This window comes from Cydia amplana, chromosome 6 (genome assembly GCF_948474715.1).
Source record: "Cydia amplana chromosome 6, ilCydAmpl1.1, whole genome shotgun sequence".
NCBI classification, from domain to species: domain Eukaryota; kingdom Metazoa; phylum Arthropoda; class Insecta; order Lepidoptera; family Tortricidae; genus Cydia; species Cydia amplana.
This window is the reverse complement of record NC_086074.1, coordinates 2,127,744-2,140,737: the sequence shown is the minus strand read 5'-3', so window position 1 is coordinate 2,140,737 and position 12,994 is coordinate 2,127,744. Positions and strand designations below refer to the sequence as shown.

The following is a 12,994-nucleotide window of genomic DNA, read 5'->3' as shown; positions in this document are numbered from 1 at the left end:
TCTTACTATATTTCTCTATGATATAGGTATTAGGTAAGTATCTTCAAACATATTTACTCCTAAATTTACTAAACGAGTGATGATTGTTTTAAATATTGAATTTAGTAGTATAAGTAAGTACATACGATGTATTTTTAATTTAGTGATTCTCTATTTAGAACAGAATACATAGGTAGTTAAATTTCAACATTTTCTACAATGCGCCTTTGGTCTCTACATACGATTTTCATAGACATACGACAAAGAGATTTTTCTAGCACGAACGAGGCAACGCTAGTGACTTCCTTCCGATACTTAGTTTATCGATACCTATCATAAAATTGTCATATACTAAGACCACATTTAGAAATAAATGACCAAGAATAACAAAACTCAAATTAGGTATTAATACTTTACATATTTCATACTTAAAAAAAACTCCATTTTGATTTTAGATGGAAGTTTTAAAGGAAAATATATCCGGTTAGGGCCTGCCGCTTATGCTAAAAAGAGCAATCTTTTACAATGCGATTGATAAAATGGAAGAACATTAGACCAAAAATACGTTATTCATTTTTTTATGTCAGTCAGAATATGTTGTTGTTCGAGTTATTCGAACCTCGAGGCCGATTTTTGAATTTCGATCGCTCGATTTCGTCACTCGAAAATCGGTGGAAAACGGCGAAATGCTGATCTATGAGACACGAGCGAAATAAATCGGGAATCTAGTGGTATTGACCACTCGTTTTCAATTCTATTAGTAGAATTTACATGCCTAGCAGTGGAGATTTTACTGAACGAAATACACGAAATCGAGCGGTCGAATTTCAAAAATCAGCCTTCTCCCTGTATAGAGTGTATAGTATTGAACGGACGAACAGCATTCATAGAGCCAGGTTTCCATCGCTGGTTTGCCTTATTATGTTATAGATATGGAGAAGGGCCTTCATTTATTTAAAAAATGCAGTTTTAATTGCAGGCTAATTGTAAGACTAATTATGACTTCGCAGTGACGTAGGTAATTGCAGTTTAACTTAACGTTTAACATCATTTCTTTCTGAGTTATCAATTTTGGTTTTAAAATACGACAATCATAAGAATTTGAAAGGTATATATATATATATATATCCTCTTAAATCAAACTAGTGATCAATTGACCATTGAACCCCATGGAGTAAATAATCATTACTGCGTTTTATACAGCATAACTCCAAAACGGAACCACGAAGAGCTCAAGAACAGTCGCCATCAGATATATCAGAGCGGCCATGGTGCTCACAAATATATGAACATGCCTCTATTGTCAAGGCGTTAGAGTTCGTGTTGGGATAGTTTTGAGCACCTCGGTCGCTCCGATATATCTGATGGCGACTGTACCTTCTTGCAGTAATTGCCCTTCGCTCAAATAATGGGGTTCACTGCCAATTCTCGCTAATTAATGATTCGTTGACTGACCTTGCAGGCAGTTTACATTCAAAAATAACGGCCCAGAACAATGAACACTGTATGAATGGTATCTTTATTGAATATGTACGGTCAAATATATGTATACAGTTTACGCTTTATTACCAAGGCTTAGGGTACAAAAATGTAAACATAACTAATAAAAAAGCGGCCAAGTGCGAGTCGGACTCGCCCATGAAGGGTTCCGTATTTAGGCGATTTATGACGTATTAAAAAGAAAAACTACTGACTAGATCTCGTTCAAACCAATTTTCGGTGGAAGTTTACATGGTAATGTATATCATATATTTTTTTTAGTTTTATCATTCTCTTATTTTAGAAGTTACAGGGGGGGGGGGACACATTTTACCACTTTGGAAGTGTCTCTCGCGCAAACTATTGAGTTTAGAAAAAAATGATATTAGAAACCTGAATATCATTTTTGAAGACCTATCCATAGATACCCCACACGTATGGGTTTGATGAAATATTTTTTTTAAGTTTCAGTTCTAAGTATGGGGTACCCCCAAAATTTATTGTTTTTTTTCTATTTTTGTGTGAAAATCTTAATGCGGTTCACAGAATACATCTACTTACCAAGTTTCAACAGTATAGTTTCGGAGAAAAGTGGCTGTGACATACGGACGGACAGACAGACAGACAGACATGACGAATCTATAAGGGTTCCGTTTATTGCCATTTGGCTACGGAACCCTAAATAAAAAGGCACACTGTGTATGTATACACATTGAATAGGAGGTAAATCTTCTGAAAGACTAGAGCGGTGTTTAACTCATTGTAACGACAGCTCATGACATGGCCAAGGCTGTCACATATGACCTCTTTTGTATCACCATGGCGGCACCGATGAATTGCTAAGTTTGCTATTGCTAAATTCAAATCATGGCAATATTCACAAAATCCAATATGCCATAATCATTCTATCCAGGCCTTATTTTACGAGTGGAGCTTTTTTTGGCATTTATAAATGCTATTCTTTATCATAAGTTTCTGAAAATGTTATTATCAAACTGTCCAACGAAAACATGACTTTTATGGATTCTAGGCATTACTGGCAGGGATCAGCACTTTCTATTTATCTTAACACCTTTAAACTTACAGTAATAACATATACTAATCTATGCTTTAAACGAGCGAGTTTTCGGGGGCGAAAAATCGATCTAGCTAGGTCTTATCCCTGGGAAAACACGCATTTTTTGAGTTTTAATATGTTCTCGGTCTCCCAGATAGGTATTTGATATGAAGAGTATAAAATAATCCATTCAGGTCACAAATTGACACTATTGACAGACTATCATGTGCGAGTTCCTACTGTACAAATGTACAGTAAGTAGGTACTTGTGAAGAAATGTTTATACCTACTTACAAGCCGCACCATCATAAAGCCCATTTCTGAATACATGGAAATGTCAATTAGACTTCGAGCTTCAAGCCGCTATCAATTTAAATCTCACTTTCACACATTACCTTTTACCCGACGGCGTCGCACTAAATCGGCCGTTCCTTTTAGGGCGGTGTGTCGCAACGGTTTGACATTTAAAAGCAAAACTATATCAATCAGGGGAAAGCAGAGCACTTGCGACATCGTATTGATTCAAATTACTTTCGCAAAAGCGTAATTTATGCAGATAAATCTAAATAAGACTTTAATGCAACTGGTTTAAGCATAAATTGTAAGAAATCGGTGAAAAATTTTGATAACTTTCGTAACGCCGTATCATAATTTGACTTTGTTGTTGTAATTGTAATCATATCACAATCAATTAAGACCTATTTTCAGGTAATAAGAGTGAATTATGTACGATTTGTAAAGGTTTTGGAAAAGTTACGCGAAAGAGCAATGTTGGCATTTTCTTTATTGAACAATTTGCGAATTTGCGATACGAATGTTTAATTAGAGCGTGAAAGGTCAATATGTCGGTCATTTTGATAAGGGTTGCCTTTTTGGTGTTTCTGTTTCGATAACATCTATGTAATAGGGAATATTACGCGAAAGTCTGCGTAGGGGGCGCCACTCCCACAACAAGTCACAATCTAAGGGTCTACCGCAAACGAGAGAGTCCACATTTTGTTATCTAACCTCTCTATCACTCTTGCGTATTCGAGCGATAAAGAGGCATAGCTGAGTTTCGATTGCGAGTTTCCCGGTATATAGGCCCTTTGTAAACAAACCGCCTTGATGTATCAATGTCATATTCGATTGTCTGTGAAAACTTGTCAAAAACAGTTTAAGGCACAGTATGTATAAGTTACTCTATGGTATACTTAAGTCACTAGTGCTGCACTCTGGCGGCAAAACATTGCAGTAATACTCCCTATTAGGTAGAGTCGGACCTTTGCTAACTGTGTGTGCCAACTACAAAATACAGAGGGAATTGCGGGCATTTTTCTCTGTCACTCTAATTTACGCCTTCATTGGAGTAAAAGAGAAAGATCCCCGCAATTAGTGACATTCGGTTTTCGCGGTAGCCCCTCAGATATAGTGTGGCTGTCATCATTAATAGTCTAAGATCCGGCATATATGGTCGACCTTCACCGATATGTCTGACGGATGAAACTTACATATTATGAAAGAAAATATGTTCCTGAACATAAATAAATAGGGTTGCCTAAAGAAATATGGTCAAGACTATTTTTAATTATTTTTTGAAAAAAATATTTTTTTTCTTCAAATTTCACCGATCTGTCTGACAAACGAAATAAGTTCCAATGGAAAGTACCTATGCAACTTATACAATATAAATCAACTAGGTTGCCTATCTTTTTCCGTTCACTATTATGTGGTTGCCGTGTTTAAACAGGTGAGTTTTTATCGATAATTGCACTCATCTGTCTGACCCTTGAATTATACATCAAAATGATGGTAATTTTATTGCGAATACAGGGCGTAGGGTTGCCTGCGAAAATCCGGTCACAAATAAGGGTTGCCAGGCTTTTAAATAAAATAAGAAGGGAAGACTTTTAGCGATAACTTATAAACGGCTTAACTTATCAAATTTGTTTTAATTTTGTTTGAATGAGTTTTTTAAGCACTATTTTTATGATTTTTTTCATATTTTTTGGATCGATTTTTCAAAAGTTAGAAGGATTAACCGTTTTTTGTTCTTTCTAAATTATTATTTCCGAAATGATTCACTTTATCAAAAAATGTTGTTTGCAGACCCCTATTTATTTTTAAAGATCTATCCACCGACACCCCACACATTTTTTGATAAAGTGAACATTTTCGAAACTAATCGCTTCTAACGAAACAAAATGTATGTGAGCATTATTTTTTTTTTCGTTTCAACCATATGATGTGGGATATCCTGTCCCATATATTTGTGTTCTGTGTTTTGTACAATAAAGAGTTTAATACATACATACATACATACAAACGCCTATTTCCTCAGTTTCATCAGCCGAGCCGTCCATATAATTACAGTCCAGCCCACATCTCGCTCCCGCGCAGCTCCCTGCGCATGCGCCGATCCGGGTCAAGGCGCGGCGCATTCTCGGAACATCGACCAATATTGTCCAGAAACTGACATTGACCTGAAATACTATTTTTATTCGCAAAATTGCCAAAACAGGTTAATATACGTCATATGTATCATTCAATTCAAACCACTCCGACATTGACATATATAAAGTATTATTTAGCATCAGTATCGTCACCCGAAATTGTCCTGCCTGACTCATTGACTTGAAATACTACGAAGACGAACTACGAATGTGTATTGAACAAAATTGCAAAATAAGTGAATACATCACATTCATATCGTTTAGAAGCCTCCGATATGACATTGATATGAATAAAATTGTACTAAAAGTGTATTAGCATGAAAATTACAAAATCTACAGAGACTGTATGTTAGTGATTTTAACCTAAAAAACTATGTATATATTAATGTATGATTCACCAATATCTTGAATTGTTGTTGGTAATATAGGTAATGCAAAAACCTGTTTAAACATGCGACAGTCATATTTTTTAGAAAACATGTAAACTACTTGTCATCATTGGGCCTTATAGCGTCTATTGCAGACGATTTATGGTGTAAAACCGGAGATATATCCTATTACACCGCTTGGGACGGAATTGAGGAAACGCAGGGATGCCCAGCACCTGCATTACCCTCTCGGCTTCACTGTCTTATCCCACAGGAAAGGCGAGCCAATACGTGTGGAGACAGGTCGGCTGTCCATTCCGGGATTTATTTTAGAGTATCCTACTCCTAGATGGATTGCAAACCAATGCTAAGAGGACCATCTCCCCTGTAACGAAATACCTTCTTGCTACGTTTGTGGACTTAGTCGCCTCGTACGACACCCTTATCCTATGTTAGGGTTGGCGCTATTCTAAAGCCGGCCACCACACGGCCTAAACTACTTGTAAACTACTTGTAAGGAAGGAAGATTTGCTTAAAAACATTAGGATATATTTACAGGAAAACTGTGATAATGACCCAAATATAAAGTGGGTGCCATTACTTATTCCTAGTTTAGTATTTTTAGCATACACATTGCATTAATTAAAATAAACAATTAAACAGTTATTGACATGAACAGGAAAATAAAATCATTTCTGTAAAATTAATTATTCATCCTCCATTGACTGAAAATGAGCCGTGAATTTATTAAATACGTGGAATAATAAGATGACTAAATATAACATACAATTTAATACACACGATATATGTATGTGGAAAAATCTCAATGCGAGTATTTTTTTTTCAAATGAAGCAATTGGATGTAGAATAATTAGTAATCATTTTTTTTAATAAAAAGTTAACATCTTTTCGAAATTACTTATGTTTTAAGAATAAACATGTGTTCCTATTAATTGGACATAGTAGCATGTAGCTAGCTGTTGTAGAAATTCATATTCAGAGAAAATGAAATTTACTCGTTTTAAAAAGCCATTTAACTATGTTATCAACCATTTTCCACTTTAAAAAATGAAGGAAAGTCATTCAGAAAAGCTTTTCTGTATGACAATAACTATAAGCTTTAGTACCTACTCAGTGAAGCACATTTGAATATGATGTTATTTGTTCTTCCCGTAACTGAAAACAGAAAGAGTACTGTGCTTACGCCTAATAAAGAACAATAAGGCTTGTTTAATTAAGACACCATTTCTCTGAATCCTCGTACAGTCGTATGGCAATTGAAATCAAGACTTAAATCATGGGGCTTGACTTTTAGCATCACACGCACTCACTCACTGAAATATTTTTACCCTAAGTATAAAAAAAAATAGATAAAAAAATGGATAGAATGAAAATTAATATGTAAATAGGTATTAGGAAAATCGACTAGAAACAGTTTCATTGACTACTGTAGCAATCAATAAATAATTTTGGCAAAAATGCAGACTAAGGAAAAATACAATAATAACCTACTTAGCATAGCTAATTAATACGTTGAGAGGAAATTATGTTATTTTAAATTATTACAATTTTTCCTAAAATCTTAGGTGCTAAGAATAAAAATAAACTATCTTCTCTTTTCTCTTGTTTTTACATGGTATCATCAACTCTTGAGGATTTCAATTGGTCTGAGAAATTGTAATCCTCCGTACCTATTATCTACCCCTAAAATAACCCTTTTCAATTCGATCCAGGGATCTAAAAGTAATAACTTTTTCTTTAACTTGGCGGTTAAATTCCTTATTGTTGCCGAAGAATAGACCAATTTTATGATGAATGTGAGAAGTCAATAGGCAATTGAAAATGCAACATCGTAAGGGTTAATAGTTCTTTTGTGGTGAGCATACATAAATATAAATACGGTCTACTAGGGGTGAAATATAAAGCAAAGAAGGGCGTTGTAATATAAAGTGTTTCTTTTTATGCGATGTAAAAAGATGAGTTTAGAATAGCAAACGGTACGTAGCGCAAAAACTTAAAGGTAAACAAATAAATTAAAGTTTTAACGAATGTTTCCAAGCAGAATAAATAGTTTAATTTTATTTCTCGTTAGTTGAAAATATTATGTATGTTTCATTATATTACTTTTATGAGCATAGCATAAGGATGTATCGAAATCATTTATCACGACTGGCAAAGCCAAAAAGTGAAGGATTTTACTAACGGAAAAATTAACACAAAATTACTGACTGATTTACACCTTATTGCAACATTTGCAACTAGATATGGTCTACATCGATCCTAAGTTAAGTTAGCATCTGACACAGAAACAAAAAGTAAAGCTGAAGTATTTTTCATCGATAATTATAATCATAAGGAAGCTTATGTCACTCGAGGCAGCGCAATGACACAACACGATGACGATCCAAGGTGAGTCAGGTGAGAATACTATGTATGATTAACCCGGTTAAGCGATTATCGACCTTAGGGCGATGATGTTAAAGTCGCTGAGGTCAGATAAAGTATGAGATCATCTGATTAATACCTTCTTTGTTGTGTTTTATTGACTTGTGTAAAACATGACAGATACTCGTATATTGGGCTGTTTTAAAATACTACGGGTAGGTTCGTCGTCTGTCTTGTTTTATTAAAATAACATGAGTAGTATATTACAGAAACAGAGTGTGACATAATTGACATAAATATGTAATTAAATATATCTACTGACAAATGTAAAATTGCCTATCACAAAAAATATGTTGCCTATAAATGTAAATTGTATATCACGAAAACTAGGTAGAAGACTCACAAGAATCGAATATTAAATATGAATGTAAGTACTTACCTATACTACATATGTATAATGCACATGAAATTTTTGTATTTACTTAGGTTACGTTTCGGTGTGGCACGCTTGTGCGGGTAGACTAAGAGTCAGACAACTTTTAAGAAAAAGTGCCAACTACAGTAGAAATCACAAGTTTAAGAGCTGGAACTGCTAGAAGTGTTATTTTTTTGAATACGTAATTGTACTTCCAAAGAGCCGCTCGCTTGGGACCCGTGCTTTTCCGACCACTGGGTTAGACATAGACAATCTATCATTGTAATTTTAACGTGGTAAATGTCGTCCCGTCACATCAATCTGTATTAATGATTTAATCATCCATAAGTGCCATCATTATCAGTCTATACAAGCCCCACTGCCCTCGTCGCGTGATAAATTTGCTTGTAACGGTTTCATTCTACATGTATAATGCAAGACATATGTTTTGCATAAACATATTTTTCGGTTCGCTCATGGTTCGCTGGTTAGTGCAGTAACCGCTACAAAAGCTCCGTTTTTGAAATTCGAACAGGCGTCGGAAGTCGACGACCGCCTCCAGATGGCGCTCTGTATGCGTGCGCGCGCGCCGGACGCACAAAACTTAACTTTGGCCAGTATTTTCACTTAATTTTACGTAGTTTTCCGCGCAAGTAATAAAAAAGAAAAAATCTCATTACAAAAATGTCTAACTATTTTGTGCAGTGGGCATGTTCTATTAAAGATTATCTTTTTAGTTATATATGTACCTACCTAATACCTAATTCTAATTATCATTTTTATTTCAGGTAAGTTACGAGCCAATTCTACCACCTGTATATACATCTCTGTTACTCATACTGATTGGTTAAGAGTTATGAAATAAGTAGGTAAGTAGAACCGTGTAGCTTAATCATGAGAAATATAGCAGTTTTAGTTACCACCGCTTACACAACAATAAAGAAATGGATGCAAAAAAAACAATTGTTCCTAATATAATCATAATAAACTGTAGAAAACGTATTCCTTTCCCAAAAGGCAGAAATGTGTAACTTGCCAGTTTAAACTTTAAAGTCAATGTACTGGTTATCCTGGTAATATGTTAACTGTGCGGGACGTGTCCCCGGAAGGGACACGCTCTGAGTGAAATTTAATTAATATTAAAATGTGATTAAGGATGACGTACGGCGCGCATCTTTAATTGTGGGATCTTTTGATGTTTATAATAAGGATTACATGATAAGTATTGCTTATCCTGCTGTCGTTCTAAGTTATTTTATTTATTTATTGGTTGTACATAATTTATTTTATTTGTAAATTTGGAATCTTTATTATAATATGCAACTTATGTCATGATAAGTGCAATTTCACCGTATGTCCTATAAAATTTTCCACTTAGTAACGAAAACGTACAGTTTTTTCGTAACTCAATGGAAAGTACATGTATTTAAATGTATGTATACAGTTTTTTTGCCTCTAATTGTGATTTTGTTTTAAATATTTAGGTAGCATTATAACATGTAACTCCAGATGCACTTCGGATATCATCACACGTATAGCCATAGCTAAAAAAGCTTTCAACACCAAAAAACACCAATTCAAAGCGAAGATATCCCGAAATATAAGAAAGCGATTTATCAAGACCTACGTCTGGAGTATAGCGTTATACGGAAGCGAGACGTGGACATTAACCCAGCGTGATAGGGACAGATTGAACGCTTTTGAAATGTGGACATGGAGAAGAATGGAAGGTATAAGCTGGAAAGAGAGGAAAACAAATACGGAAGTATTGGATTTGGTAGGGGAAAAGAGATCCTTGATGAAAACGATTGAGAACAGAAGGGGAAGCATGTTGGGGCACCTGATACGGCACGATACTTACATAAAGACTATAATTGAAGGAAGAATAGAAAAAAAGAGAGGCAGAGGAAGGCCGCGACGTGCGTTTTTGGACCAAGCCAAAGAGAAGATCAACGTAGTGACGTATCAGGAGCTCAAAACAGTGGCAGAGAGAAGAACAGAATGGCGATTACTCCACCGACAAGAGCCAGGCTCTTAAAATTGTGATGATGATGATGTGATTTTGTATTTATTCCACTTAGAAAGGGGAGCTCTTCAAACCAGCCAAATGTTATCCAAATTTAACGAATAAAAAATAAAAATCGGCTTTTTTCATTCAGAAGGGGCCTACCGCAATTCACGTTCGACGTGTTGCCTCTCTGTCGCACTTGTAAATTCGTACGTAAGTGTGACAGGGAGTCAACACGTCGAACGTGGTTCCTAATATTTTTGATTTCCTTATGACTGGTGAATCACTTCATTATAACTTAATGTAGGTACCTATATCTCGTCATGATGGTCTTTTCTAATTATAGATATAAGCTTGGATTTTAATCATTGGATGTTTTTACATCATTACGGATTATACCTACATGAGTTCCGCTCGTCAGCTTAAAAACTAGTTACATTAAATACAACTAAGGCACTGGCTCATATGGCTTACGGTTTTAAGTTGCATCTACACCGGCGTTTAACAACGCTTCCAATATGCGTTTTTTATGGCGTGCTGTAAATGATGCATCATCATCATTGGCCACAGCATCTTTGCAGATGATAGTTATTATTATTATAATATAATTATAGGCGAGCAGCTATTGAGCTGATGAGCCTATGTCACACAGTGTCCAGTGTTATATAGTTCAAAGTTTGTATAGTCATATCACTTCACTAGTAATCATCAGTCTAACTTATTGTTTAAAAGCCAATTGTCCAATCTGTTTTTAAACACATTGACCGAGGGGGCAGTCACAACACTATCCGGTAAACGGTTCCAAGCCGCCACGACACGGTTGGACAAGGAATGATATGCAGCTTTAGTAGTAGTGGGAGTGCGAACAATTCGTAGGCTGTGACCTCGGGTCTCGCGGCTGACAGTTCTCTTATTGATTATTTTGTGGATGTCAGGGAGGTTGTAACAGTGGGTGACAATCTTAAAACACTCGATGAGGTCTCCTCTCACTCTCCTAGCTTTGAGTGTGGGCAGCTTCAGTACCTTTAGCCTTTCTTCATAAGGCAAGCGTTTCAGCTTAAAAGGAATCTTGGTGGCTCTTCGCTGCGCACTTTCTAGAAGGTCAATATCTTTGACGAAATAAGGATTCCATACTTGAAAAGCATATTCTAGCAAGGGCCGGACATATGTTTTATAAATTTTGATAAAAGCTTCAACAGATATGCATTGAAATGAGCGTTTTATAACATACAAGAACGAATTTGCCTTTTTGACTATGTTATTTATGTGCTCACCCCACTTCAGGTTATTTGTAACTGTCACACCGAGATCCTTTTGGGGCGTCACCGCTGCAATTGGAGTGTTCCCTATCATGTATTGGACCATAGGGTTTCTTTTACCGAGGTGCAGAACTGCGCATTTGTTAACATTCAATTTCAATATCCACTTCGAAGTCCACTCCGTTAACCGATTCAAATCAGCTTGCAGCTTGCAGTTGCAGCTACTAAAGAGGTATCTTGATGAGGTATAGCCTACATAATGATGCGACCACTCAAGAAAAAGAAGAATATTGTAGATAGTTCACATTCAATCAGTTGAATTATTAAGTACATATTAGGTAGGTATGTTTATAAAGAAAAGGTCGAAAACTCACAAAAAATCACCCTAGCAGGAAATGAACCCGTACTCAACCTATAACCAATGCCTATTATGGTGTACCTATGTTGACCATTAATTTCGAAACCGGTATTTTTTGAAACCTGCAATAATTCTACAAAAAAAATGTAACTAAGGTGAGATTTGCCAAGATCCATATGTTGAATTTGAAACTTGTTCATCTTTAGAACAAACTTTATGTAATCGTGTAACTATAAACCTCAGTTTGGCAAACAAAATCAAATATCTGACCCTTCAGGCCGCGGCACTGACCCCACTCACAATATAAGCTACAGCTTATATGGCCCCGGGAGCGGCCAAACAGTAAAAGCAATGTATCAAAAAAAAGTTACCAAACTTTTATAATTTAAACAAGCGCCAAGAAATAGGACATACTCGTAAATATACGGATAAATGTTAACACGCTCCACGTCTTATCGCTAAAGAGCGATCTCGTTCAACCTTTGTGTGACATGAATGCCAAAAACATCGTAAATGTTGTTGTTGCCAATAATATGTTAATAACAGTTTACCTTATAACAATTGTTTTGTTAGAATTAGAATTGTAATCAACAGTGATCGAAAATTTTCTAGCAATTTTGGTGCAGCATTGTTGGTTAAAAGCATCTGTATGCCCTACTCTAGGTGGAATAGATAATTAGGGTTAATAACAGTAATATTAACCTTAACCAATCCACTCCCTAGAAAAAAAAAAAAAATCCTTTATTTTTACTATGCTGCACCAAAATTGCTGGAAAATTAACGATCACTGGTAATCAATGAAGTTAACTCATCAAAACTTGACAATCGTGACTTGCCGTATAGGACTGAATTTTTTGTAACGTTTGACATATGTAATTTATACCACAGGCACATAGCGTGTAGCGGACAAAATGCGATTTTTTTGAGCCAAAAAGCGGCCAAGTGCGAGTCGGACTCGCCCATGAAGGGTTCTGTATTTAGGCGATTTATGACGTATTAAAAAAAAACTACTTACTAGATCTCGTTCAAACCAATTTTCGGTGGAAGTTTACATGGTAATGTACATCATATATTTTTTTTAGTTTTATCATTCTGTTATTTTAGAAGTTACAGGGCCCCCCCCCCTGTACACACATTTTACAACTTTGGAAGTGTCTCTCGCGCAAACTATTCAGTTTAGAAAAAAATGATATTAGAAACCTCAATATCATTTTTGAAGACCTATCCATAGATACCCCACACGTATAGGTCTGA

The 12,994-nt window shown here is 35.6% G+C and overlaps 1 protein-coding gene and 1 long non-coding RNA gene across 6 annotated transcripts in view; one reads left to right on the top strand and one right to left on the bottom strand.

Annotated features, from left to right (window-relative positions):
- The window catches only part of LOC134648607 (integrin alpha-V), a 157,261-nt gene that overhangs the window by 8,591 nt on the left and 135,676 nt on the right, over window positions 1-12,994 (top strand). The window lies entirely within an intron of this gene.
- Window positions 10,967-11,592, bottom strand: LOC134648624 (uncharacterized). The gene is made up of 2 exons (XR_010096913.1): window positions 11,550-11,592; window positions 10,967-11,199 (listed from the first exon to the last, which is right to left on the bottom strand). It is a non-coding gene; the product is annotated as an uncharacterized LOC134648624 (long non-coding RNA).